We start from the raw sequence: 23,769 nt of genomic DNA on the forward strand, positions 1-23,769 counted from the left end.
CGGGAACTCAGTGTCCCCTCTGCTCCTGATGACTCCCCCCACCACCCCCTCCACAGGAAACAGGACTCACGGCACGTTGAGGAGGGGGCAGGCAGAGAGCACTTTCAAGACGCTACAGAGGAGCCTTGAGCCGGTCTCAGCTGAGCGAGGGGTGATGTCTGCACAGAGACCATTAGAGTCCATGCCCTGTGCTATGGGCCACTGTCCTCAACCCTGTGTTCTTGCTGCCCTGCTGTGGGGCCCAGCATGCCATCTTCATCTAGATCTGTCCATCCAAGTCAGTCTCAACCAGCTGGTGCCAGATGGCTTGCTGATACCTGGGTGTGTTTGGGGACAACCCAAGTGAGAAGATGTCCCCATTGCTGGGGTGATGAGAGGGCCAGTGAACTTGCTGGGGATCAGCACACAGTGAAGCTTTGATCTCAGCTTAATCAGCAGAATATGTTGTACAATGTGTCCACTTACGTGGCTGCTCCCTTTTGTCCCATCCTTGAGCCCTGAAAACTCAGATATTTGGCCATAGGACATTGTTTAGGATTTGTTACGATGTATCATCTTGGGTAATTGATTTGTGTATTTGTGTGAACATATATTTTTAATTGGGTTGCTTGGTCCCTAACCTGGGTTATAGTTTCTGAGAACCCTCTTGTTACCAAGGAAACCGGCTCCTTCCGTTTTTTTCCTCCCAGCAGGAAGGCTTTCAAGCAGTGGAACTCAACCCCTGCCTGTACCCCCTGGTAAGATCTCTGATGAGCTGGTCTTCAGATCCTGCCACTTCAGTGAAGGCTGGATGGTAGCCATGACCCTGATGATACTTACAAAGTCCCCTTCAGTACTCACACCCACAGGGTCTGCCACCTCTGTCTCCCTGGGTCCCTGCAAGTCACCTGGCCCCTGGTTAGCCCCAAGAGAGCCCCGCTTCTGGGCAGAAGGGAGCGTAGGCTGTTAAAGACTAGGTGCTCTTTTGTTCACAGTTCTCTTGCGGCCTCCTCTGACGTGCCCACATGTGTCCCACAGACTCCTGCTGTGCTGCGTGTACCTCAGGGCCCCTTGCCTCCTACCTTGCAGGGCTTTCCCCAGGCCACAGACACTCACACAGCCTCCACAGTTTCCAGCCTCTAAACCACTGGGATGAGACTTTCAGAAACAACACCTCCACACCCCCATCTCCCCCCAACTCAAGCTCAGCTTGAGGTCTGACCTCAGGTTGGGTGGGGAGAGACCCTGAACACTCCATGCCCAACCCTGCTGTGGGAGCCACAACTGAGTAAATATGAGTGCTTCTTATGTCTCCCCTCCCACCAACACCATTTGGTCACCGGATCAGTGTCCCTACCTGTGCTTCCCCTCCCCAAACAAAAATATCTGCTTTGCTGACTTCAAAGAAAAGCAGAGACATTCCTGACAATGATACTTATTAGAGCAAAATCTCCCTCACCAAGTCTATACTGGAACCAGCAGAGGAATCTGTGGGCAGATGTGCGTGTGCACATGTGTGCGCCCCAGTGCGTGCAAGGAATGAGGTTTGTGAAGGGACCTATGAGATAGGAAAAACCACAGTCATGCGTGGAGGGGGGGGACAGAGGAAGATCCAGGTGGACAGAGCCTGGGAGAGCAGAGCGCCTGGCTCGGACGTGTAGATGCTGTGGGTCGCTGTGCACGGAACTGAGTCAGCCCATTCATACAGCCCTCATACATGCCGAAGGAAATGGACCACCCAAGGAGAACGCCCTCCTGTGGACTGCGAGAGCCAAGCAGTAGGAGACAGAGCCACAAAGGACAGATCCAGGGCTCATAGGTGCAGGTGGCCGTGGAGATGACTGCACTTTAGATGGAGGATAAAGGTAAAACAAGTGCAGGATAAGGGACCTCCCGGGCCCTGCTCAGGGGAATTGCAAGAGAATAATCACATTCATTTTTCTGGGCATAGCCATGTCATCCTCAGCGCCTCTGGACACCTCCTATTTAAAGTCCAGGGATACAACAAAGTAAATGTGTATAATGCTAATTGATATACATACATACATGTCTCTAAATGATAGAGAATCTCTCAGTTTGGACTTTTAAAAATCAGTCTATCTTTTGTTCATAATTAGTAGTAACACAAAAATATTGAAAGCAAAATGTTAAAAAAATTAAGTTGGCATAGCAATATTAATGTCAGCAATAATGTTATTAATTAACAGTTATTATCAAATAGACTTTTTGTTGTTGTTCAGTCGCCAAGTCGTGTCCGACTCTTTCCGACCCCAGGGACTGCAGTACATCAGGCTTCCCTATCCCTCACCATCTCCTGGAGTTTGCCAAAGTTCATGTCCATTGAATTAGTGATGCCATCCAACCATCTCATTCTCTGACTTTCAAGAAACAAACAAACAAACAAAATACAAAATAACTGAATCTGCATCCCCTTAGCAACATAGTTTTGAAATCCATGATGCAAAATTGACAGAATTACAAGGAAAAATTAATAAAACTACAATTAGAATGGGAGATTTCCATTTACCTGTTTCAGAAACTCAAAGCTCAAAAAGTCAAAAATTGAATAAAAACAGAAGTCATAAATTGTTATGATAGAACTCATTATTAAGTCTTGATCAGAAGGTCATGTATAAAATCTTGAACCCCAAACTGGAGAATACACATTCTTTTCAAGAACACATGACAAAAGATTCACAACAGTAGACCATAAACCAAATCTCAAAAAAAGACCAACTATTTTTTTTTCATGTTCTCTGACCACAATCAAGTAAAACAAAACTCCTAACAAAAAGGTCCTAATGTATCGCACAGGGAACGACATTCAATATCCTGTGATAAACTATAATGGAAAAGAATATTGAAAAAGAATAGAGGCGTATAACTGAATCACTTTGCTGTACAGCAGAGATTGGCACAATATCGTTAATCAACTATATCTCAATAAAAAAAGAAATAAAACAAAACTTCAATTTCAAAAAGATAAACAAAATCTTTATTTGGCAACCTTCAAATGCTCTCTGAAATAATTTATAGGCTGAAGAAAAATAATTTATGGTTAGGAAAATAATAGCTAAAAATTAAAACAACACACGTGAAAACTTGTGGATGCAGTGAAACCTCTCTGTTGGAAAATATATAACTTAAAATATCCTGATAATAATGTAAGACTGAATGTTAGTGAGATACATATTCAATTTTAAAAATCAAGAGAACAGAGAAAGTAGAAACATAAAAATAAAAGCAAAAATTAATAGCCTAGAGGCTAACAATAATGGAAAAATTCCAAAGCTGGTTTCTAAGAAGATTACTGAACCTGAGAAACTTTAAGGAAAGGAAAATAGCAAGATACGTTGAGGAAGAAAAAGTGGGGGAAAAGGTGGCAAAAACAGCCTTAATGGCAACTAGAGACAGTGTAGACGCAACAAAAGCCGGAAAGAACAGCACGTCTTCAGGGGAGACGGCTCTCCCTCCCCTCTCCAGCCGGCTACAGGGCTCATGTCTTATTTACCTTTGTATCTTCAAAGGCCGGCAGCCTGGTACAAAACAGATATTCAGTGGGTTTGTTATATATAATCACGTCCTCTTCCTGAGTAGGCAGTCCGTGGCCCTAGGACTGGAGCAAACAGTCCATGGACAGAGTTCCCAACAGCTGTGCAATGTCACTGTTTGTTCTTACTGTTAAATAAAGCACCACAGTTTAGAAACTCCATACTTAAAAATAACAGTAATCGGAGTAAATTAAAGTTATCCTTATAATAATATTCATCTGCCTTACTTGGATGAGATTGGTCTGAATAACAGTGAGAAGGGGCAAGGATGCTAGGGGTGGTATTCATCACTCAGAACACCTGGAGGAGATCATGTCCCATAGTGACCACAAGGCTGCCCCACACGTAACAGCAAGGCTGTTAAGGGGGGAAGCAGGTTGGAAACCCATAGCTCATCATGACATCTGTGCCCAAGCTTCTGTGTGGCCAAGAAAGCTGGACTGGCCAGGTGTTCGTATCAGTCTCTGAAATCAAAGGAATTGGTCTCAGCTTTCACAAACACCATGCGGGCCGGGAGCAGGAACACTGCCAGGCTGGAATGCTTGTGGCTGAAAACGGAGCCCTGCAAGGCTGACATATGCAGGACACCAAAGTTTAGGCTCTCAGAAGCTGTAGAGAGGCCTCCTAAGCCCTTCCAAAAATACCCTTTCTGGGCACTGAGGCCTGAACTGTTCCTTTGTGGTTCTAAGTGCATCTTGGCTTTGTCCCCTAAGGAGTGTATGTGTGTGTGCTCAGTTGCCAAGTTGTGTCCAAATCTTTTGCGACCCTATGGAGTTGTAGCCCACCAGGCTCCTCTGTCCATGGGATTTTCCAGGCAAGAATACTGGAGTGCGTTGCCATTCCCTTCTCCAAGGGATCTTCTTGAGCCAGGGATCAAACTCCGTGTCTTGCATTGGCAGGCGGGTTCTTTATCATGGAGCCACCAGGAAGCCCCCCTAAAGAGAGGTCACCCTAAGGTTATCAGCCATTGCTAAACCTGAATTCAAGAATCAGATGCTTTCCTGACATGAAGATTACTAGGGGCGGGTTGGGTGGAGTGAGCTGAAGGCAGGAGGACACGAGGGCACTGGCTGCCTGAGGGAAAAACAGGGAGTTAAAACTGCCTAGTGCCGAGTTCTGCCCGGGCCAGCCCTGAGCACGTAGGAGCTGAGGGAGAGTTCACCAGGGGAATGGGGGTGGAGGAGGAGGAATGTGTTCCGGAAGCCCCAGCACAGCTGGAAGCCATGTGGCCTCTCTGGATCCTGGGCCAGGAGAACAAGCGGACCAGCAATCATGGGGCGGAGGGAGAAACACAGAGCATCTGGCTTTGCAAATAACAGCTTCCAGGGGAACGGCTTCACGTGAGTGCACTGTGGAACTGATGCGAGGATGTAGGAATGCTCCCTACTATCACCCCATCAGTCCACCCGCCATGTCAGCTCCACTCCAAAGTCTTTGAAGGTAAAGCCAGGCAACCCCGAAACAATAATAACCATTTGTAAGACACTTTACCATGTAGAGTGATCATTCAGATACGTTATCTCCTATGAGCCTTACAACATCCTCTGGGAGGGTGTATTTAATACTGCTTTTATTTTGCAAAAGAAGAAACTGAGGCTCAGCAAAGATAAGAAACTAGGGACAGAGCTGGAACTTCTCACTCCAGACCCTGGAGGTTTAATGCCTTTTCTTCTCAAAGTGTGATCCATGGACCAGCAGCATCAGCCTACTCTGGAAGCTTGTTAGAAATAAGAAATTTCAAACCCAGACTTGGTGAATCAGAATCAGCATTTGACCAAGATCCTTAAGTGATTCACATTTTAATACTCACATTAAAGTTTGAGGCATACTGTGTTTACCAATGAGCTTCCTAGGTGGCATTAGCAGTAAAGAACACCCCTGCCGATGCAGGAGATGTAAGAGACGTGGGTTCGATCCCTGGGTGGGGAAGAGCCCTTAGAGGAGGAAATGGCAACCCATTCCAGTATTCTTGCCTGGAGAATCCCGTGGACAGAGGAGCCTGGTGGGCTGCAGTCCATGGGGTTGGACACGACTAAAGTGATTTAGCATACATGTCCACCATATCAGTCCATTCTTGTAAACACTTGACCCGCTTGAGTACTAAGGCTCCCACTCTGGGGGAGTTTCAGTATTTTAGAGCCGGAAGGACTTCTCTAAAGCACCTATACCTACTTCGTTGTGGTACATTTGACGCTGACACATTCTGAAAGCAAGTCTCTAACAAAACTAAGGTGAAAATGCAAAAAAAATCTCTTTTGACTCAAAAGGTTTCCATTAAACCTGCCATCTTCCTATTTCTTTCTTTCTTTCTTTTCTTAATATTAATTTGGCTGCACCAAGTCTCAGTTGCAGTATGCAGGATGTCAGTATCCTGACCAGGGATTGATTCCAGGCCCCCTGCATTGGGATTGTGGAATCTTAGCCACTGGACTACCAGGGAAGCCCCCTATTTCTTTACTTTAAATTTGTTTCCTATTTGGTGCTTATTACTCGGGGTTCTGTTAAAAGAAAAGCAGGTTTTCTTTGCCAATTTATGTGCAATTTAGGCTAATAGTAAATGTCATCCCAATGACAAGAACAGAGGCAATCATGGCTTTTTCTTTGTTTGGCATGTCCAGTTTTTTCAGTGTTTTCTACCTATGGTTCAGTTGCATGCTAGGCAGCTGTAGAAAACCAGCCTGCTAAGAAAGTTTGGTTTTGGATAATCTGGGACAATCACTGAGTCGGTTACAAATATAAATTAGATGTAATAACATGTGGAGAGATGTTAATAATGATGTGTGGAGAGATATCTTTGTATCTACAAGGATGCAGGCCATGCTAAAAGAGTGTGTGTCCAGCACAAGTTCAGGGCTTTGGCAATTTCCTGGTTAATTTGCTAAGTCAGGAAGGCCAAACCAGATCCTTCAGGCCAGTGGTAGATTTTTGAACCTAAATATTCTGGTTTGGCTGTCTTCATTATAAAGTTAACCTGTTACTTGCCAAATCGCTGCTTCATTCATGCTCTATTAAGGGGAAAGAAATTCTCATGTGAGTGGGAGCACACATGTTTTAACATGTGATTTACATGGAACTTGGCTTGGGTCATTTGTTCTTTGAGATATCAACTCAAACATTCGTCCCATAGGAGGTAGGAAATCCAGGGTCCCTTCCAATATGTCTAGGAGTGGACATTGGCCTTAGGTCCCCCTACCCTGACCCCAGCCACTTTGCTCACTTCTGGCTCTAAGTTTGTGCTTCTGTGGGATTTTCTCTCTCATGTCTTGCCTCCTGCGGACATTTCCACTCTGTACTTGCGTGGATTAGAGTATCAGATTCACTCCATTTTGCTTGATTTCTCCAAAACATCACTCACCAAGGTCAGTGGATGTAGCTAACTTGCCCTGGGAATGGAAAAAAAAAACAGAAGGGCTGTTCTTTGCCGCACAACAGAATAGCTCTTAATGCTGATCACTAGCATCTGTATCCTTAAAATTCTTCCAGTATTCTCTTTCCCTACATTCCTGCCATGGGGAATTGTCTTCTACTTGGGCTCAAGCCTCCTATTATGTTGTGGCTCCTTCTTTATCCAACTGCCCTCTAAACTAAACAGCCCTCACCCACAAACAAGCCTATCTCTCCCCGGTGTCCAATATGCTACAAAGGTCCGTATGGTCAAAGCTACGGTTTTTCTAGTAGTCGTGTATGGACATGAGAGTTGGACCATAAAGAAGGCTGAGCATTGAAGAAGTGATGCTTTTGAACTGTGGTGTTGTAGAAGACTCTTGAGAGTCCCTTGGACTGCAAGGAAATCAAACCAGTCAATCCTAAAGGAAATCAACCCTGAATATTCTTTGGAAGGATTGATGCTGAAGTTGAAGTGCCAATTTTGGCCACTTGATGCGAAGACACAACTCATTGGAAAAGACCCTAATGCTGGGAACAATGGAAGGCAAGAAGAGACGGGGGCGACAGAGGATGAGATGGTTGGATGGCATCACTGACTCAATGGACATGAGTTTGAGCAAACTGGGGGAGACAGTGAAGGACAGGGAAGCCTGGTGTGCTGCAAAGAGTCAGACACAGCTGAGTGACTGAACAACAACAATAAGCCATCTCATGCAAGGAGTGCCTTCTAAGACTCAAACAGCACATCGTGAGGTTTGTTCAACAAAGGGCCAGAGGATGAATTCTCCCGTGGATATCAGCAACAGCGGGCCCCTTCCTGACACACACACCAACGCCTTCTGTTACAGGATAGATAGATGGATGGCATCCAGGTGCTAGTGTATGTGTGTCAATGTATGTGCAAGCATGGCTGAGAGAATATATATATGCAAGTGTGTGTACATGTGACTATGTGTGTATTCGCACAGGTAGAGAGCAGCCCTAGGAATCAGATCAAATGTGACGAGGGAAATGTGTAAAGCATGTGTCTAGACTCATTCTTTAGGTGCTGGACCCGACGCTGGGAAATCCCACATGTCAGTCCCACGAGGACTCAAGGAAGGGATTCCCCATACCCAAGCTACACCTCCTTGAAAATTATCAATTGATTGGGAAGCAACAGAGAGACACAGGGCTTCCCTGGTAGCTCAGCTGGTAAAGAATCTGCCTGCAATGCGGGAGATCTTCGGTTCGATCCCTGGGTGAGGAAGATTCCCTGTTGGAGGGCATGGCAACCCACTCCAGTATTCTTGTATGGAGAATCCCCATGGACAGGGAAGCCTGGTGGGCTACAGTCCACAGGGCTCACAAAGAGTCAGACACGACTGAGCTACTAAGGACAGCACACACAGAGAGACACAAAGGAAACAGACAGAGCCATGCGGAATTGGAAAGACAGAAAAAGAGTTAGCTAAAACAAGATCGTCTTGGTTCTCAGAGACCTGGGCTCCATGTACCACAAATGCCACTGGAAGAGACAAAGCCGGGAAGACGCTTCTAGTTCTTAGGCATAGAAGACCCTGGGGAGGGTGAGCTGCACAGATCTCTGATGCCACAGGAGCCTAAGTGGGGGAGGGGCCTGGCCCTTCTGGAGGAGGAGGAGGGCAAGGATACCTTCTCAGAGCCCAACCTTTCTGGGGCTGAGACCTGGGGTTTCCAAGCAAAGCAATGTGAGCCTGCCTATAGCCCCAGAGTTGGAAGGATCTGAGATCCTTGGGATGGGAGGGGATCAGTGTAGGGCTAGCATTTCACCAGCCCCTTCTCCCATACTACTCATATTCCCCAGACCTTGGAATCCTCTGAGGGACTGAGGACAATATGTTTAATGTCACTGGGAGAGGCTGGTGAGGCCAGGACACCCCTGGACATATGCTGGTGGCTGGTTCCATCCTGTGTCCAGGCAGATCCCCTAGGCTTGGGTGTAAAGAAACTGCTGGAAGTTTGTGCTCCACCACTTGTGGCAGGCAGCATTGTCCCAGGGAGTGCCCCCTCCTCCCGTCTCCTCCAGCCCCACAGGCTAACTTGGCTTTGCTAGCTGAGACCTAGAGGGCTAGTGTGAACAGGGCAGTGTGGAAAGCCTCTCTGAGGAGATGACACTCAGGCCAACAGACAGGATGAGAGTGGGGCTGGCTGTTGGAGAGGGAGGGGCAGGCGGGGGGAGTGGAAGTTCTAGGCCCTGAGGCAGAAAAAGAACGTCAACCTTTAGGAACTGAAAGAGCCAAGTGCCTGGTCAGTAAGGAGGGCAGAAGATGAAGCTGGGGACATGGGGAAGTCCAGAATTACTCAGGACCTGCCTTACAGTCTACAGTAGCATTCTGAGCGCACGCACGCGCACGCACACACACACACACACACACATACAGACACTCTGAACTGTTTGCGGGGAAAGGCTACTATGGTCTGAATGATGATTCTTAATGCTCATGGGGACTGAAATGGAGGAGTCCCAAGCTGGGAGCAGGGGACTGGTCATGAGGGTAGAGTCCAGGTGAGGAGAGGAGGGTAATTTGAAGACGCTGGGACGGTCATGGCAATTGAGAGAAATGGTGGGGTTAGCAGTACACTTTGGAGGCAGGGTTTGCTGGACCTGATGATAATATGGATGTGGAAGGTGAGGAGGAATCAGGGACCACAGTCCTTAGCAATGAGGAAGGTGGAGGTGACATAGGCAAGCCTGGGGGAGTAGGTAGCAGGTGAGAATCCCGAGTTCTTGTCAAGACAGGTTAAGCTCAAAATGACCAGGCACCTCAGGTAGAAATGTCACGTGGGACTTGCCTCTGGAAATTGGGCCTCAAAGGGGAGGAAAGGGCCAGTCAGAAATGTGGACTTGCCATCTTGTGGGTGGTGTGTACAGCCATGGAAACGTACAGAGAGGAGCCCCAGACCAAGTCCAAGGGCACTGGCTTTAGAGTTGCTTTGAAGCCACCACCAGGGCAAGAAGAAAACCAGGAGAGCGCCTGTGGGGAAGCCTGGAGAGGGAAGGGTTTCAGGGTGGGGTCAGCTGAGTTAAAGCAGCAGAGAGAGAGGAAGCCTGTGAGGGGAGAGTCTGGTGGATTTATTATGAATGGTGGCAGGCAGAAGTCAGGCTGGAGGGCATGGCGAAGAGGGGATGGCTGAGGAGGAAGTAGAGGCAAGTGTCATGTCCCCTCAACTTACGGCTCTAGGGGAGGTGGTGTGGATCTGGTAGAGGGACTTTTAAAAGACCTGTTCTGCATTCTGGGTGGAAGCCAGAGAATGAAAGTGTGAATGAGACGGGGTTAGGCCTCCCTCAGGCGCCCCTACCTCTTCCAATAGAATTGAGGAAACCTCTACCCCCGAACAGGGCTTCTCTCGTAGCTCAGTTGATAAAGAATCTGCCTGCAATGCAGGAGACCCCAGTTTAAGGCCTGGGTCGGGAAGACCCCCTGGAGAAGGAAATGTCAACCCACTCCAGTATTCTTGCCTATAGAATCTCATGGACAGAGGAGCCTGGAAGGCCCCAGTCAATGGGGTTGCAAGAGTCAGACACGATTTAGTGACTATCACCACCTACCCTTCAACCTGGACCTCAGCCTCTCGGGCCCCATTTTGGGCTGCATGGAGAGGAAGTGCCAGGACCCGGGTGAAGGAAGCTGGGAGGGGAGGGCCTGCCTCGCTCTGAAAATAGAAAACCAATGCTGGTAACTAAGTAACTCCTGGAGATGGGGCAAAGGCCCTGGCAGAGCCTGAAGGAGCAAAAATAATCTGTGCCACTTGGGCGGTGAGGCACATCGGATGTGGGGGCCGGAGAGACCTGGCCTGCGGTCCCTCAGCCCCCAGCAGCCCTCCCTGGCCTGCAGGGGCGGGCTCTGCTCTTCAGTCTTGCTCTGGCCCGGCCAGAAGCAATGGGTCCTGGCAGGCAGAGCCTCCTCAATTAATGGCCATGCACCAGTGCCCAGGCCAGCAAGCTCGGTCCCCTCTGCCTCACGGCACTGCCTGTTCTGGACCCCAGATGAGAACATCACCCAGACAGACAAGCAGGCAGAGCCCCGCTGAGGCCCAGCCAGGCAGCCGTGGCCTGGGCAGCCCCAGTTGCCTGTGGTCAGGGAGGGGTGGCCTCCCACCCTACTTCAGGAGGCAGGCCTCGACCACCCCAGCCTCCCTCAGATCTCCTTGCCCAAGGTCCAAAAGGTTATGCACACACTGCCCCTAACACACGCTCACACACACAGCAGATGACGGGTCTTCAGAGGGAAGGCTGATCTAACAGCATCTATGACTTGCTGGGTAATGGGTGGGTTTTGGGTGCAGAACCTGCTGAATAAGGATCTGGTCCTTCTCCCTCTTTCAGCACCCCTGTCCTCGCTCACCTTAGGGACAAGGACGCCTCCATCTCTCTGCTTCACTTCCTATTCCCAGGCTCACTTCTAAGATCACAGGAAACAAGAGACACAACTTCTCATTGAGCAGATGGTGCCGGAAGATGGAGTGAGGCCCCCAGGCCTGCCCCTCTTCCCTCATAGCACACCATCCCCAGGAAAGCAGGGCCTTGAGGAGCGGAAGGTGCTAGGCTCCAGAGCACAAGGGTTGGGCCCCTCTCTCCCAGGGAAGGAAAGGAAGGTGAAAATCACTGACCTGAGAAGTTTCCATGAATTCTGGCCATGCTGGAGAAGGGGGAGAGGCCCGCACAGGCGGGCAAGGCACAGGGGAAGGCAGTAACCTCTCCTCATGGTTTCCTTACCATAAATTTCTAATTGGATCTGGATCCAGTGGTACAAACAGCCGCACAGGACCTGCCTGAGGAATGAGCAGGGCTGGGAGCCACCTGCCACCAGGACTTTAGAGGAATTAGGGGTGCTGGTAGCAAGGGACTCAGGCCCTGGTCCCCTGGGGGATTGGTCTCAGCGAGGGAAGACGGTTTACCCAAGAAGGAACCCAAGGCCAGGCCCATGCCTGCTCCTTCTGCCTCCCAGCACAGGAGTGCCCTCTGGTTACAGATAAACTGTGAGTGTGGGTGAGAGAGAGAAGGGGTCGTGGTTGATCCCCAGAAGCAGCAGGCTCTGTACCCCCCGCTGCTGATTCAGCCACCGCCCCCACCCCCCTCACACACCTCCCTCCCAAGCTGATGGGAACAAAGAGGCTGCAAGTTTCCAGTTGTAAAAGTTGGGGAGGAGCGATCAAGAACAAAGATCAAGGCTTCGGATTTTCCATGACACTTGTGCAGGGGCGGGGGCACCAAGCTTGCTGAACTGTCTGGCTCAGTTCCAATCACCGTGCCCTCTGGGAAGCTGGAAGCTGCCACCTGGGCCTAGGGCAGTGCCAGGCTCACCACCAGCATGGCGCCCTCTGCTGGGGCTGTCTGGGTAGGAGGCACACTCACTGCTCTGCAGGGTGGGGCAGAGCCTCCTGACCTCTGGGTCCTCAATCCCAAGTCCTCCCAGCTCTTTAAGATCAGACCGCCTCAGAGCTCAGGAGCTCACCGCACCTAGTGGCCCCCTAAACCTGCACCCCTGTGCAGAGGCCAAGTGACAGAGCATAGGAGGTGTGGACTTTGGGTGGGTGGCCTCATTGGTAGGAGGCTAAAGGGCAGTTGGGCTTCCCTGGTGGCTCAGCTGGTAAAGAATCCGCCCACACTGCAGGAGACCTGGGTTCAGTCCCTGGGTTGGGGAGATCCCCTGGAGGAGGGCATGGCAACCTACTCCAGTATTCTTGTCTGGAGAATCCCATGGACAGAGGGGCCTGGCAGGCGACAGTCCATGGGGTTGCAGAGAGTCAGACACGGCTGAAGCGACTATGCACACGGAGTGCAGTTGGGACTGGGCCGCCTCCCATGGTGGGGCCCGGCTCTGTGGCCCCTGCCTCCACCGATACCCGGCTCTCTCAGCTTCCGAGCAATCTGGGACTGGGAGAGGCCCACCCAGTTAAACACATGATGGTATGTCATGGAGCCCTCTTCAACTTTTTAAAAATGTCAGACAGACCCATGTATCCAGACAGGGAGCATCCTCCCTGTACCAAAGTACAGTAAGTGGGAAAACAATAAGTAGATTCTGAAACCATTTTACAAAAAATAATTAGACTTCAAACCACTGCACTTGGATATCTGTATTTAAATAACTATAGTGACTCAGATGGTAAAGCATCTGCCTGCAATGCGGGAGACCCACTTTCAATCCCTAGGTCGGAAAGATCCCCTGGAGAAGGAAATGGCAACCCACTCAAGTACTCTTGCCTGGAAAATCCCATGGACGGAGGAGCCTGGCGGGCTATAATCCATGGGGTTGCAAAGAGTCGGACACAACTGAACGACTTCACTTTCACTTTGAATGTGCTTAGAAGGAAGCATAGAAAAATAAATGTCCAAACTTATGCCCGGGGTCATTTGGATTAGAATTAAAGAATTTCTTATTTGAATTTTTATACTAAGCATGTGTGTGCTTAGTTGCTCAGACATGTCTGACACTTTCTGACCCCATGGACTGTAGCCTGACAGCTTCCTCTGTCCTTGGGATTCTCCAGGCAAGAACACTGGAGTGGGTTGCCATGCCCTCCTCCAGGGGATCTTCCCAACCCAGGGATTGAACCTGGGTCTCCTGCATTGCAGGCAGACACTTAATCCACCCAAGCCACCAGGGAAGCCCCCAAGCATGTATAATTTTATAATTAAAAAAAATGATGAGGGTGGGGGAGGTGGTTTAGAGCAGTCTAAGTATGTAGATAGAGTTGGGCACACGCATAGACATGTCAGGTGTGTGCACGCACTCACACACACACACACACACTCCTGTGCGCATGCTCACACCAAGCACATCTAGCCCACCAAGGAGGGCACATCTGGTAAATCTGGCAAGAACCTGGGCGCACACCTGGCTCAGGCACACCCCCACAGACCCGGGCTCCCCTGGCTTGTGACTGGCAGGGCCCGAAGCTCTCTCTAGGCACGGATCCCATCCTCTTGCTTCCCCAGCTTCCATTTACTCCGTCTCCCCTACCCTCCCCTCCCAAGCCCCCCAGGCCTCCAGCATTTCCTGCCAGGTATTCACACAGCAGGACCCTGCCCAGTCAAGGGAGTTAACAAATCCAGGAGAGGAGCGCATGGCCTGGCCATGAAGATGGCCTCCCCCTCCTCTGGGGCACTGGGGCACCCATCTCCAAAACCGGGGTTGTCCCAGGGTTTCCTTTGGATCCTGGTTTGATTAAGAAACCACCTGGGCCTCAGCCAGTCCAAATGTGATCCTGATTCTGCTGCTTACATGTTGGGTGATCTTGGACTAAGGTTATTAAAACCGTCTGAGCCTCAGTTTCCTCATCTGTAACATGGGATTAATAAGGTTATTGTGAAACTCAAAGATGATAATATCTATGAGACGAAATGCTTCGGAAGACAAACAAGGAAATGACGATCAGGTGTCAGGATCTGGCTCCCTCCAGGGCAGAGAATAGGGCTGTGATAGGGCAGGACACAAGGACCTCCAAGGTGCTGGCAGGGTTCTAATTCTGGGCTATGGGAACAAGGATGTTTAATTTATAATTATTTATTAAACTGTTCATATATGTATACATTTAACATATGTATGAGATGTTTCATAAAAAAATGTTTTGAAAAGTTTCATATTCAGCATAAATGTAAAATAATATGAGCAAGTATAAGTTCCCATTCTCATTCATACTCTCTGAGGTCAGGGTTAGCTGTGCAGCAAGGGTGACCTAACAAGTAGAGATTTCATTTATAAATCTAGACCAGTGTTGTTGTCTTTGCTAGGGGAGGCCTGGGAAGGCAGAGGCGCCTAAGAGGTATGGGTTGCTGTAGGTCCACTCAAAACTAGCCTGTTCTTCCCCACAGCTCCTCCCCATCACAGAGGGCTGAGAGCTATGCGCACAGCTGCCCACCCAACTTCCGGCTGGCATTATTCTCGCCCCTGCCAAGTTCCCTGAACCCCAGACAGCCTCCTTTCTGCACCCAGCTGCCACTCCTCATTCTTCAGCAGCATGGCCTCTTCCTTGGTCCCCAGGCCCACCACTTCCTGCTTCACTGGGGTCCTTCCTCATGCCTGGAATGTCTGCCCCTCCACTTCCCAGCCTTTCCTGGCCCTGCTCCTAGCTCTCCTAGACAGTGAGGCATTCTCTGCCACCCCACAGCACCCCAGGGCTCCAAGGCCCAGTCTGCACAACAGTGTCCCCCCTGTGCTGGCTCTGACTCCAGGGGAGGGCTCCCTCGGGAGAACTGGGCATGGAGGCAGGGCCCCCGCTGCCCTCCCAGGCCAGAGGCACCATGCTGGGCCACAGCACCCCAATGGTCCTCAGGCCTGAGCCCACCCTGCCATCAGAGGCCACAGGAATTTCTGTGGGGCCTGCCCAGGCTTCTGCCTGGAGACCGTCAGCTCCCTACCCCCCATCTGACTTGCTCCCTGTCTCGTCCTGACTCGGCTTCTGTTCGACTCTGTGATTTAGTCTGTCTCCCCTCCCTGATTTTCTGTGGGCCTCAGTCTCCTCCATCCTGCCCAGACAGCACAGGGGCAGCAGGAACCTTCTAACTGCATTGCAGGGGGGGCATCCCCTGGGCTTCTGACCCTTGCCCCCAGCCTGAGCCTTTGCCGGCTCCTCTGGGAGGTCTCCCCACCTCACCGCACCCCCCTGGTGAAAACAGCCCAAGGGTCTCAGTGGTAGAGCTGAGCTGAAAGGGAAGAGGAAGCTGATGAAACTGGGGTGCAGGCAGATGGAACTTCTGTTGTTAGGGAAATGAAGACCAATGGGGTGGGGGGCTGTCTGAAGTCTTACGTAATAAGAGCTAAGAAGGAAGTTGAGTTTTGGAGGAAAACAGAGCCTTGAGTGACGTAAGAGTGGGTTTCTGGGATAAATTCTGATACTATGTTCTTCTCGGGATCTAACCTCAAGCCTGCCTGCTGCAGAACTAGCTCTTCCCTATCTGTTCGTTTCTTGCATCGTCAGAACCTGTGCAGGGAGTAAAGTGAAAACAGGAACAAGAAGTGCTTGCGAAGGGTAGAGAGAGTCTTTCTCGTCAGCCTGTAAAGCCACCAGGATGTCCCCTCCCCACCCCCAATCACCTGAAGCTCCCAGTCCTTGGCACAGCCCAGAGACCATGCTGGAGGCAGAGGCCACCCCAAGCCATGTAGACAATCTTCCTTTCATGACCTTATTTATTATTCTTTTCCCACCTCTCCACCCCTTCCCCACCAGCTGCTTAAAATATTTTTCAAACAGAAAAATCCAACCACAGCTGGAAACCAACCCTAAAGTTAGTCCAGAACGTGGGAGCTGCCAGGGAAAATTGCCGGAGCTCAGGCGGGGCTGTGGGAGGCAGGGCCTCAGCCACCGAGGCAGCCCGGCTCTCTGGGGGCCCCAGAGGGACAGGAGGCCAGGCAAGAGGGCCCTCGGGTCCCATCACCATTCCACACAAGGTCAGTGAAGACTCGTGGTGGCCAGACCCTGGGCTGGGGCCCTGAAGGGACACAAATCAGCTTAAGTAAAGAGACCTCTCCTCAAGGAGTGACAGGCTTCAGGAGGGGGTAAGGCACAGGCCCTCCAGTGACAACAAGAACATACACTTAGAGAGTGTTTCCTACGTTCAAGGTCCAGGCCTAAGTACTTTTACAAATGTGGCTCAAAGCCCTATCAGGGCTTCCCTGGTGGTCCAGTGACTGAGAATCCACCTGCCAACGCAGGGGACGTGGGTTCGATTCCTGGTCTTGGAAGATTCCACATGCCACAAGGCAGCAAAGCCATGCGCCCCAGCTACTGAGCCTGCAAGCAGCAACTACTGAACCCTGCCCACCCTAGCGCCCACGAGCCACAACTACTGAGCCCGAGTGCTGCAACCACTGAAGGCCTGCTCCACAACAAGAGAAGCCACCACAAGGAGAAGCCTGCTCACCGCAACTAGAGAAAACCCAAGTGTAGGTACCAAGACCCAACACAGCCAGATATTTAAATAAAATTTTAAAATCCTATCAGCCCTGTACAGAGAGTACTGTTGTTCTCCTCATCTTGTAGAGGAGAAAACCGAGGCACACAGAAGTTAGGAAACTTTCACCCCACCATACAACTGTAAAGGCTAGAGGCAGAATCTTGGCCCAGGGAGCCCAGAATCCATGCTCTCAGTGCTGTACTCTGCCACCTCTGTACGTACAAAGGCAAGGTAAGAACCCCGTGAGACAGTATAAACAAGTTCACATGAAAGTTCAGAGATGGTGCCTGGCAGAGGGTCAGAATCAAGGAGGGCTTCGTGGAGGAAGCAGCACAAGCACCACTTCTGCAAGGAGAGTGGGGACTTTGGGCCTATCTCAGTGGCAGGGGCAGAAAGTATAGAGCAGAGAAAGCCGAGGCAGGAGCAGACAAAACCAGGACCCAGGGGACCCAACTCCCAGCATGTGACCCCCACCACTCAAGAGGCCACCCCCACCCCTGCCCAGTGCCCAGAGAGAAAGAATGCATAGCCCTGAACCCAGGCCCGGCCACAGCGACCACAGTCCAGATTCACCCTCCATCTCTCCAGCATCCCAGGCTGCTTTCTCTCCTCCCTCTGACACCTCCCATCCAATCCTCTCACCCTTCCTGTTTGTACTGGTCCCCTAGCACACCTGTTCACAGGGGTGGGTTAGAGGCCAAAACTACTAAAAATTCTCTATAATACAAATGTTTGGTGGCATTTAACTTAGACCAAAGTCACCAAGCTGTCTTGTGGCCATGCAGCCATGTGGCCTAAAGACCCCAAGAGATAGGGTGGCAGGGCCCTGGGCTGGACACTTCTTCTCTCTGCCTTGCCTCCACTTGTCTCTGAGGCCTCTTCCAGTCATGGGGTCTGAGCCTCATTTTTCTCTCTGGATCTGTTTGGTGTGTTCCATTTCAGGTCTGAAGGCCTCGTGAGCACAGAGTATTCATTTTTCTTCTCCATCCCTAAGGCTTGCCATGGAAAGACCAGCTGGGTGGATGCTCAAGGCTAATTCAAAGCTGGTGGCATTGGCCAGTCTCCTGTGGGCCTTCCATGCAAGCTTCTAAGAGCTTGTTGATACTGAATCACCATCACCATAATATCTGATAATAGCTGCCGTTTATTGAATGCTTATTGCCTGATGGACAGTATTCTAGAAATTTCTCATGAATTAGCTCATTTCAGCATTTTAACAATGCTACATATGGTTGGATGGCATCACTGACTCAGTGGACATGAGTCTGAGCAAACTCCAGGGGTGGTGAAGGACAGGGAAGCCTGGCGTGCTGCAGTTAGACACGACTTAGTGACTGAATGAGGAAGCTGAGGCCCAGAAAGGGTTAAAGGTGGTGCCCAAGGTCACACTCAGGTGCAGGGCTTCCACAGGGAGGGAGGGAGCACCCGGAGGGCAATGACTGTGTTTTGTTCGTCATTGTCTCTCTGCCCCAAGTCCCTGCAAGGCTGGCCTTTACTAGCATAGGAGAAGTGGGAAGACAAAGCTATGAATTCGAAACAACTGCCTCCTGTCCAGGAAATCTGTGAAAACCACCTGCCCCAGGCCCATGACGTGGAGGGCTCTGAGTCCTTTCTCAGCTCTGGGCCAGCTCGACTCCAGTTGCAAGGACCTACCTGTCCCAAGGTGGGCCTCGCCTGGGTGCATGGAGATCCCAGGACAGGTAGCTGGCTGCTTCTGGTTCCACCAGGCAGGACAGGCCAGGTCAGTGCCAGGTCTGCTGCTGTGGTACCTCAGCTTTGGGTGGGCTCCTTTCCTCGGATCCTGGCTCCTCCTGAATCCTTCTGTGGAAGCTGCTGCTGCTGCTGCTGCTAAGTCGCTTCAGTAGTGTCCGACTCTGTGAGACCCCATAGACAGCAGCCCACCAGGCTCCCCTGTCCCTGGGATTCTCCAGGCAAGAACACTGGAGTGGATTGCCATTTCCTTCTCCAATGCATGAAAGTGAAAAGTGAAAGTGAAGTCGCTCAGTCGTGTCCGACTCCTAGTGACCCCATGGACTGCAGCCTTCCAGGCTCCTCCGTCCATGGGATTTGCCAGGCAAGAGTACTGGAGTGGGGTGCCATTGCCTTCTCCTTCTTCTTGAGTGGGTTGCCATTGCCTTCTTCTTCTTCTGTGGAAGCAAACAACCCCAAACCTCTGCCGGTGTTAAGGCTGAGCCTCAAGAACTGAGGGCCAGGCTGCTGGGCCTCTTGCGCCCCCTGCTGGAAGGAACAAAGTAGTGCCCATGCTGCAACTGCTTTGTGAATCCAACCTTCCCTTTTCTCTCCTCCCTCCATCCTCTCTCCTCTTCTCACCTTCATTCACTCACCCTTGACTGCACGTCCACCAGGGGCTGGGCACCTGCCATGAGATGGGGATGCAGACCGTGTCCTGTGACTGGGACACTGTCTTTGTCCTGAGGTGCTCATCTTGTACTCACTTAACTCATTCCCTCATCCTACACACAGCTGTGGAGCTTCTACTCTCTGCCAGGCTCTCCTCTAGGCTCCAGAGGCACCATCTCTGCCCACACGGAATGGACAGTCTAACAGGACATTCAGCCTGGTTAACAGAGGATTATAATGGAGAAAGCGCAGGCGCTAGAGAAGAGACGGATAGATGTGAGGACAGCAGGGCTGACGCCAGGTAGCGTGTGCGCAGGGGCGGCAGGAGAAGATTCCAGAGTGACATCTGGGCTGGGCTTGGGTGGCTGTGTAGGATCTCTCTGAGAGTAGGACAAAGGGTGTGGATTGGGTGGGGCAGGGAGGAAAGAATATCCCACACAAAGAGGGCAGAACTAGCGAGCACATAGAGTCCCGGCATGTTTAGGGAGCTACAAATAGTCTGCTGTGGTCAGAGCGTGTGGTTAGAGGGAAGAGGGCAGCAGGAGAGTGGAAGGGCCTTGCAAGTTGTGGAAGGGGTTTGGGTCTCTTCCTGCAGCCTGTGAGGATCCGCCGAAGGTTTTAAGAGACAAGATGATACCACCACGTTTGCATTTTATGTATTGTAATTAATTAATTAGGCTGTGCCAGGTCTTGGTTGCGGCAAGGTAGGATCTTTGATCTTAGTTGCATCATGTGGGATTTTTAGTTGCAGCATGCAAATTCTTAGTTGCTACATGTGGAATCTAGTTCCCTGGCTAGGGATTGAACCCACGCCCCTTGCATTGGGAGTATAGAGTCTTAGTCACTGGACCACCAGAGAAGTCCCTGCATTTATTTAGGAGAGGACCACTAGACCAATGGGATGTGGGTATAAGAGCAAGTAGCAGAGGCTCGTGGAGCCCTTGTACTCCTCTGGGTGACATGGATTCACTTCTCCAAGCTGCAGACTCCTCATCCATCAAAGGCGGTAACGATGCCCCACGGGCAGAGTTGTTGAGCGGACCAGATGAGACTGTGTGGGCAGTGCCTACCCCAGTGCCTGGCACATAATAGACACTCAGTAAACGATCATTTTTTCTGAAGTCAGAAAGCCTACTAGGCAGGCTATTACAATTGCTTAGGCAACAGATATGGAGGACTGAATCCAACCACTGACTATAGAGGGATGAAGAGTGAGAAATGGAGCGCTTCCTGCCGTATCAGTAAACAAGGATGTAACAGTCATCAGCAATCGCAGCCCTCCAATGTGACTGGCGAGCCCTAAGGGCACTCAGGAAAGAGGAGAATACCTGTGATCCAGCAGCCATCAGGACTGCAGACACTCCCTATGGTGAGCCGCAAGGGAGCTCAGGTTGGGGAAAAAACTGAGGATACTGGCCCAGGATAGCTGGGATACATATGAACTGAATTTCAGTGAGCCCAGACGCTTGCATCTTCCTATACTTAGAAAAGCACTAATTTCCTTAACTTGGGATATCTTATTTTCTTCAATTAACAATAATCTTTTGAAGTCCAAACTACCTGTCCTTAGCAAAACTTCTATATGATGTCTCCTCCCCTTGCCTCCTTGGAGCAGTTCTCTCAGGGTTACTTGAGATGCTATCTCCTGGGTTTGAAGTCCTAAAAATCCCCACTGAATAAAGCATATAATAAAGTCATAACTTTTAGGTTGTGACTATTTTTTAAATCGACAGGAGGGAAGACACCCAGAGCTTCTTCAGACAGTTGGCTTTCAGGATGGGGTTGGATGTGGATTTTGTTTCTCTAAGAACCTCTTGGAGTCCATCACTGCCTCCTGCCCTCAGGCTCTCTCTGGGGCTCCCTTATTCCTATCACCTTCTTAGGGGGGTGGCATTGCTTAGGGGTGTCAATTCCCAGAGGGGAGGGAGGGCCATGGAGTTTACATTACGTGTGGCTAGCACACACATCAATGTGACTTAGAGTGTGCTCATCTCAGATCATCATCATTGGAGGGACTTCAGCAGTTATAAGGATCAAGGCCCCCACAGCCATTACATAGACCCTGGGGACAGTTGTTAATAGGCTTCAGGGGCAGGCATTTATCTCTTTCATCTGCAAGTCCCCCTACCAGAGAATCTAGTTTGGTGTGCCTTTTAAGATGTCAGTTTGTGTTTTGCTTTTCCCTGTATTTCTGTCCCCTGTTCCATTTAGATATCAGCCCTTTGGGGCTCTTTGATTTCTGTGGGGTAGAGGCTTTCTTAAAAGGCTGCTTTAAGACTGTTCCTTAATCAGTCTTTCATCAATGGCTCAGCTATTGAGCTGAGAGAGAGAATACTAGGTGTTCCTGAGGTGCTGTTGAAGAGAGAAAGGAAAACCAAGGGGAGGGCAGGGAGAGCTGGAGCCTGCATCAAGTGGGGAAAGTGATGGGGCAGAATGAAGGGGCAAAATAAGTAATTAGTTAACCCCACTGCCTGGCTGCGTGTGTGCTCAGTCGTCTCTGACTCTTTGCCACCCCATGGACTGTAGCTTACCGGGCTCCGTTATCCGTGGGATTTCCCAGGCAAGAATACTGGAGTGGGTTGCCGTTTCCTTCTCCAGGGGATTGTCCCGACTCAGGGATCAAACTCGCACTTCCTGCGTCTCCTGCACTGGCAGGAGGATTTTTTTTTTTTTTTAACCACTGTGCCACCTGGGAAGTCCGTTAATCCCATTAGGGGATTGTAAGTAGGAAAATAAGGGAGACACTGATAAGTTAATGATTACTCAAAAAAGCAGGTTTGCTTAACCACAAAACCAAGCAGCTTGCTTAGCAACAAAACCATACAACAGAAGCATGGGACATGCCCCCAAACAATAAAACAAAGGTGGCGAGAGACCCACATCCTGCCCACTGAGCTCAATAAGTTAATGATCCCTAGGACAGGTTCTGTGCACACAAAAAGCAATCATTTATGGAAAGGCGACTTTTCAAAATAAAAAACCCTCATTGTACTGAAACCTGAAAATATTTTTCCAAAGTGCTATATGACAGTCCTGGCCTGACCGTACAGGGACAAGTAAACTTCCCTGCCCAACCTGGGGGAGGAACTGATGATGGAAACGTGACATCTACTCAAGAAAGACAAAGAAGGCCCTTCTCCACCCTGCCCTCCCCCCACCACTTTTCCTTTGATTATAAAACTGTAGCCCAGTGAGTGTTCTTGGGACACAGCATTTCTCACCTGCCTGCTTGTAAGCCTGAAAAACATCCTATTCTAATAAATCACTTCTTACCTACCACACTGCTCTAGCCGAATTCTTTTCTGCACTGAGGCATAAAGGACTATGGTACCAGAGCTCTTCAGAGCCCCCGAAGTGACATCAATAGGTTTTGGAAGGACCGCCTGCAGGCAAGCCCATTGGCAAGGCTGTGAGGCTCTGAGACCCCTGCCCTGGGTCTGCCCTGTGCACTGGGCATACTGAACCCTGGGCATCAGCCGTGCCAGCCAGAGCAATGATTCCCAGACCCGGAGAAAGCACTAACAGCCCCCAAATCAGAGGCCTGTGGAGTGCTGGATGAGGAGGAGAGAGCATGACATGGTGGGCCGAGTGTGAGAGGCCCTTCCTGCCCCTGCTTCCTGACTCTCAGAAGCAAGTCTGTGGGGCTCTTGAGACATCTTGGGGAAGAGAAGAAGCCTTGATGACCAAGGAGATTAAATTCCGCACCAGTCTGGGACTCTGAGTTAGATTTAGGTTGGTTCCCCCCATCCTTTTTTTAAATAGTGATCTTGGAGAAGCAGCAGCAGTGAGCAGTAGCTTGAAGTGAGATCTTAGTTCCCTACCCAGGAATTGAACCTGGGCAGCCTGGATGAAAACCAGGAATCCTAGCCACAAGTACAGCAGGGGATAGAGACTAGATGCAAAATTCCCCTGGCCCTTGCCTTCATTGAAAAGTGCATTCCTCAAGGAGGCAAAAACTGTAAAAATGATAAAAAGTGTATTATTAGAGACACAGCAGAACAAATGGGAGAGTACACAGAGAAACAGCTTGTTTCGTTAAGACAGAAGCAACACAGAGATACACTCCCAGAGAGGTTGGGTGTCCCCTCTTTGAGAAGGAGCCCAGTGAAGAGGTGGTTAAGTCATTTATGTGGGGAGTCTTTGCTTATCTTTGGCCAATTACCTGGTTTCTTTTTCCTGACCTGCCCTAGGACCCTCCCCAACATGCATGCACAACTTTTTTCCAAGATGGATTTCAGCACAGAGCCCTATAGAGGGACCTTGGCATCAATTGTTCTGAGATGATACCCCTCCTTCTCGACCACCAAGGAGCCTCTCCACACCTGTGCAGTGTCTCTGCTGCCCCAAGGATGAGAAATATGTGACCTCTTGATCTTCTACTCAGGTAGGGCTTAGCCCCTCTCCATCCCTGCCATAGCTGTTATCTTCAAGTGTCCTCAGGAGACAAAGCCTGGCTATTTGGCCTGTTTTTGTTGCTTATTTCTAAGTGCAAACAGGAGGCTGATTGTAAATATCTAGCCCTGAGCCCACCTGCTCCTTCCTCAGGAAATGTAAACAGGAAACTAGTTG

At 50.2% G+C, this 23,769-nt stretch overlaps 1 long non-coding RNA gene across 1 annotated transcript; it reads right to left on the reverse strand.

The window, feature by feature from the left end:
* Positions 1-2,101: 2,101 nt before the first annotated feature.
* Positions 2,102-23,709, reverse strand: LOC129652900 (uncharacterized). Its single transcript, XR_008714840.1, has 4 exons — positions 23,523-23,709; positions 6,748-6,913; positions 3,491-3,657; positions 2,102-2,357 (listed from the first exon to the last, which is right to left on the reverse strand). It is a non-coding gene; the product is annotated as an uncharacterized LOC129652900 (long non-coding RNA).
* Between the last annotated feature and the right edge of the window lie 60 nt (positions 23,710-23,769).

The sequence above is a fragment of the Bubalus kerabau genome, chromosome 1 (genome assembly GCF_029407905.1).
Source record: "Bubalus kerabau isolate K-KA32 ecotype Philippines breed swamp buffalo chromosome 1, PCC_UOA_SB_1v2, whole genome shotgun sequence".
Classification (NCBI taxonomy): domain Eukaryota; kingdom Metazoa; phylum Chordata; class Mammalia; order Artiodactyla; family Bovidae; genus Bubalus; species Bubalus kerabau.